Source organism: Denticeps clupeoides, chromosome 9, assembly GCF_900700375.1.
Source record: "Denticeps clupeoides chromosome 9, fDenClu1.1, whole genome shotgun sequence".
NCBI classification, from domain to species: domain Eukaryota; kingdom Metazoa; phylum Chordata; class Actinopteri; order Clupeiformes; family Denticipitidae; genus Denticeps; species Denticeps clupeoides.
The window spans coordinates 18835871-18841529 of NC_041715.1; the positions used below are offsets into that span (position 1 = coordinate 18835871).

At 38.7% G+C, this 5659-nt stretch overlaps 1 long non-coding RNA gene across 1 annotated transcript; it reads left to right on the forward strand.

Moving 5' to 3' along the window:
- The first annotated feature begins 204 nt into the window (after window positions 1–204).
- On the forward strand, window positions 205–4783 carry LOC114796807 (uncharacterized). The gene is made up of 4 exons (XR_003750782.1): window positions 205–319; window positions 4097–4185; window positions 4419–4518; window positions 4763–4783. It is a non-coding gene; the product is annotated as an uncharacterized LOC114796807 (long non-coding RNA).
- The last annotated feature ends 876 nt before the right edge of the window (window positions 4784–5659 follow it).

The following is a 5659-nucleotide window of genomic DNA, read 5'->3' on the forward strand; positions in this document are numbered from 1 at the left end:
AACCAGAAGACCCAGGTTCAAATCCGACTAACTACCATTGTGTCCCTGAGCAAGACCTTCCTAGTGTCTCCAGGGGGGACTGTCCCTGTAACTACTGATTGTAAGTCGCTCTGAATAACGGCGTCTGGTAAATGCTGTAAATGTAAATGTAGGAAACACGTGGGCAATAAGCTCAAATCCTATTGGCTGATGGTCTGTTTGACGATCCACGACCGGCTCCGACCGATAAAGCATCATCGGCAAGGAAATGTACACAACTTTACACAATTCCGCATCGCGGAAATCCGAACAGCCAAGGCTCCGAAGCCACGTGTAAGAGGTAAGAAAACCGTTTCGCTTGCTCGTGTCAGAGATGGTGTTCAACGCGGAGTCCCTTTGTTATTGTCCAGCGCCATGCGACACGTGAAGTAGTCACTGAGCACTTTCAAACGACAGCTCAAGACCTTCCTCTTTAAAGAATATTTAGATTAAATTGTAACTTTGTGTACAGAATCTACAACAGAGTGAATAAAATAGATGTTTTCATAGTTGGGGTCCTAGTGAACCGGAATTGATCACTTCATCGATGGTCTCTTGAAAGCACGTTGTAAGTCGCTCTGGATAAGGGCGTCTGCCAAATGCCGTAAATGTAAATGTAAATATACACGAGGAATATAGATAATTTATGAATATACATCACGAGGAAGTAGAGGATGAGACGTTCTGGCGTCGCGGATTATACTATAAATAACGTACATTTGATGGCTATTGAAATATAATATTGTTAGTGGACATTGTCGATGTTGAACAACAATTCGTCATCGTTAGAAAGTTGGTCAATATGTATTTTAGGTGATGCGATGTAAAATAATCTCCCAGTGTTTTATTTAAATGCTTTTGTACCTTCAAAAATGTTATAGGTTCCTAAATCCAGATGAATAGCTGTGCTGAGGTTACATTTTTATCCTGGAGCGATAATAATTTGGATTTCATAGTTGTTTGAATCTCAATTTAATTGGAAATAGCATCCACGCTTGAAATGTTTTTTTTTTAACTGGGTATGTAGGACTGCATCCGGAAAAGGACAACGTCAAATCATGGGACTTCACACCATCAGCTGTACGATGTGTTTTTTGTTCATGATAACACATGATCTGTTAATACACTCTTAGATATGTTTCAGCATATTTAACTATTAGTTAATTTAATTTAAATATTAGTTATAAATCAGATTTCCATATCACAAGGCATGTCACAAGATTCAAATGTTGACGCTGTAACCAACGTAGAAACGGTTACTCTCACACCAGTGAACACAACACTCCACCAGCTCTGGTACAGAAATACTCTTGGTGTAAGTCTGAAAGTTGAGTCATGGCAACTGTTCTTTCTTTAGTGTAGAGACGTTTCATTCTGCATCTACATTAAAGAAAGAAAGTCCAGTCGCCAGGACTCAACTTTCAGACAAATTCACCCGGATCATTTTTCAGCAGCTGCTTATCCATGACGTGTCGCTGCATGGGTCGGAAGAACCAGTGGCCTCGCTGCTTTAAACGTACTAGTTCATATAAACTAGTAATCATAAACTAATCTACGTATACTCCATGTAACCGAACAGGTTATTAATACAACAGAATATGTTTACATTGTCAGGTGAGTGCACTTCATTCCAATATAAAGTTTAACGTGGGTTCTTAAGAAAAACGTTTTATTTGATTGGAAGTCACACCATAAAATGTTTCAAATAATATAATGAAATGAGACATGCAGAGAAATGATCCCATGATGTCCTCAGCCAACTACTCAGAACTACTGCAGTCACTATATTGTGCTTGGCCTCTGTCCTGTACTGTACTTTTTACTTTTCATTTGTTTAGTGTGGGCAATGTTGCATCAAGATTTACAGAAAGCATCAAGATTTACAGAGAGCATTCTTGCAGTGGATACACTAAACTATGATGGGCATCAGCAGACACTTTGAAGTTTTCTGAACGTGATACCAGCAAAAACGGGGTTTTCCCCGTGTCTGCGTGTCATGTCGTGTAGCCGCGGGTGCCCAGGTCTCGTATCACAGTCCTGGGTCGTGGGTTCCTCAACACGTTCCCTCTCCGGGCTCCTTCGGCACGGGATAATGAGCGTCACGTGCGGCTGGTTTAGTCTAATCCGCCTCATTTTAAAAGACCCGCGTGATCCAGAGTCTACAGAGCGATTCTCCAACGCGACTACCGGAGTCTGATCCCCTTTGTGTCTTTTAGTTTTCTCGTGACTAAACTGTTTTCCCCCTGATACCTTGCCATCCGTCATTCTTCCCAAACAACACTCCGGCGTGACAATATCACAGCAGAAAATGTAATGTGCAGTTCTTCCAGAAAAATACATAACGCTTCCCAACTGTGACTTGTCTACAATTTTTTTTTAAATATGACTATAAAATTATATTACGGCTTGTGTGTTCATACCGAATGTCAAGGTATGGTTGTTACAGTTCAGTACACATACATTTACGGCATTTGGCAGACGCCTTTTATCCAGAGCGACTTACAACATGCTTTCAAGTTACCATCGATGAAGAACATAGTTGTAAGAGATCACATAATACAAAATTACATAATTTTAAGCCAAAAATTATCAAGCACAAGTTTCTCAATAATTTTTAAATGCAGTGCTGTATAGATGCTACAACTGGTGCATGTAATACTTTGCAGTTCTGCCAGGGAAGGGAAACAGAAATTCCTTGGAAATGCACTGTTTTACAGCAAATGAACTGTAACACTGTGCTATTGGTGATTGAACGACATAAAGTGTATTCCGTATACGAATGAAAGATTGTGTAGCTGCTTATCAAATAGGTCCAGAGCACAGTTCGTTTTCAAATGCACCTTCATATCATATCAACCATAATCAAACCATAAAGAGCCTCAAACATTTGTGCGCAGTGTCTAAACATTCTAAATGTCCCCCAGTGTCTAAACATTCTAATGTGGCTTTTTTTTTATTATCGATGTCATGCCCCCAGTTGACCGGTCCTCCCAGTTGGCCGTTATCATCTGTACCTATCAGCCCCTGCATTAAAAGTTATAAAACCTGTTATTCCAGAGAAACCTGTGTTTCATTTGCACTTGGGTCCCTCTCATGTGACAAGCGATTATTTGCTTACATTTACAGCAGTTACTTTAAAGCAAAGATAATTATTTAAAATCTATCTTTACACCCTTAATTTGATGTCACCATCTATTTGTTTCTCTTGCATTGTGACATCTGCTTTGATGATTAATTTTCTGAATGTAATTTTCTCCAATTGGCAATTGGAGAACATTAGTAGTAGCCTAGGGGTATCACACTCGCATACAAATCAGAAGACCTAGGTTCAAACCCCACTTACTACCATTGTGTCCCTGAGCAAGACACTTAACTCTAAGTTGCTCCAGGGGGGGACTGTCCCTGTAACTACTGATTGTAAGTCGCTCTGGATAAGGGAGTCTGATAAATGCTGTAAATGTGAATAAAGAGAAAATAAAACCAGCTTTGTAAGATTTGTTTGTAAGGGAACATCCTCTGAGTATGGGAGGATGGCGAACTAGGAGGGGGACAAGCAAAATGCACTAATTTCATGTACTTTCTGGAGTAAAATGTGTCACTGCTAGTAAAGTAAAGTGAAGTGATTGTCACATGTGATACAAAGCAGCACAGCACACGGTGCACACAGTGAAATTTGTCTTCTGCATATCACCATCCTGTAAAATGGTGAATTTATGTACATTTCTGATCACAACTATTTTGTTGCTATTTAAATTAGAGAATTTTGACAACTGAAAAGTAGGTTCAAGAAGTTTCCATTAGACCAATAGTTTAGGAGTAGACAAGAGAAAGAAGGAAAAGAGAACTGAAGGTTGACGTTCCCCATGAGGTTAGTGATGTATCAATGGGGGATGAGCAGGGAGTCCAATTCATCGAGGATGATAGACCAGAATGACCTATTAAATGTAGTTTGCAAGTGGTGTTATAGTGAAATATAAATAGGCACAGGGATCCTTGAACTGTGCCTTTCCATACTCTGTTTAAATGTTTTAAGAATTTTCATTTTTAAATATTTTATAATTATAGAATTTTTTTGCAGAAAACTGGAAAAAAACAACATGCTACCAGTTTGCCTTCAGACATACGAGACAGAGGACATCTTGTAACTTCCTGTCAGTCATGCTGAAGGTATATGAATAAGTGTGACGCGGCCTCTGTGTCTGTCTCTTCACACCACGTGGTAAACACGTGGTAAAGAGCAGGAACATGTGCTTGTGATCTATTTTCAGTGGATTCTGTGTTATTATGAGCATGGTCTTAGTAACAATGTATTGCTGAAGCATTTTGTTGGATGTGTTCTTTTAGTTACAGTTGACAACATTTACATTAGACTGAATTTTTAATTGTTGTCTCTTTGAAAGTGTTCCAATCCACATTTCGGACGACGCTGCACACATTTTGGATTTATAATTATGATTTTCTTCAGTATTATTCTGAGGAGGTTTCATAACACTTCTGAAGGTACTGCAATTCATAATTTATCTTCTCTCAAGACACAAAGTTTGTACATTCTATATACATTAGTCTTTCATGTGATCTGTTTTGTCATCTGACATTTTCTTTGTGATTTTGGGCAATTTCTGCAGTTTCAGTCGTTTACAAGTTAAATATTAGGCAAATTTTGTAATGTATCAATGGATGCATTTTGATTGAGTTTATAATTCAAATGTATATTATCTAACTTAAATAGTTCTTGCTTTTGCAGCATTAATAATTAAAAGGGACGATAAAAAATGTCTCTGAAGGAGAAAATGCAACATTGTCCGGCATTTTGACTGACACTAATGAAGAATTAATGCAAGTGATCTGGTACAAGAAGGACGATAATGAGACAGTCTGTTGAACATATCTACACATCTTCCAAAAAAGTCACTTTGCAAATGATGATGTAAATGGATTAAAAGAACGTCCTCACTTTTACTGGAAACGTTGCAGAAGGCATAGCGTCGCTTTATTTGACAATGTGACTTTATTTGATGATGGCGTCTATACCTGCACATTTATTTTGGAATCATAGTGGAACCAGTCAGTTTCAACCATCAAGCTTGATGTTAAAGGTTAGATTGAAAGTTCAATTTCCTCATTCTATTGTGAAAAAAATCTTTGATTTAAAATCAGCTACATATGAAGTTGTAGCCCAAACTTAATTTCCGTATAATAAGTTACGTTGTGTTCTCATTAATTGTCCTTCTTTCCTTAGTTGGTCCTGTTTTTCATGCATCTGTGGTCACACACCCTGTTGGAAGAGATGAAGTTATACTGGCAGTATGCACAGCTGTGGCCAGGCCTGTGCACAGTTGTTTGTGGGATTTTGGTGGCAAGAGCATCTTGAGGGTGGAGACCAACTCCACCAACACTTGAATGGGACCAGCACCATCAAACAGCTATTTGATGGGTGCGCCCTCAAAGCAGATGAACCACAAAGAGGTCTGCTGTGTGGTCCAGCCATCCAACTCTGAGAAATCCGCAGAATGTCCGCTGTAACTAAATGTGGAGTGTGAGTGTGAACAAATTAAAAGTAGAAACAGTGGGGGCGTAATTGATACTAGAGGGAAATAATTTGAAAATTATAACATCTTAAATCTGAACGATTAAAAAATGA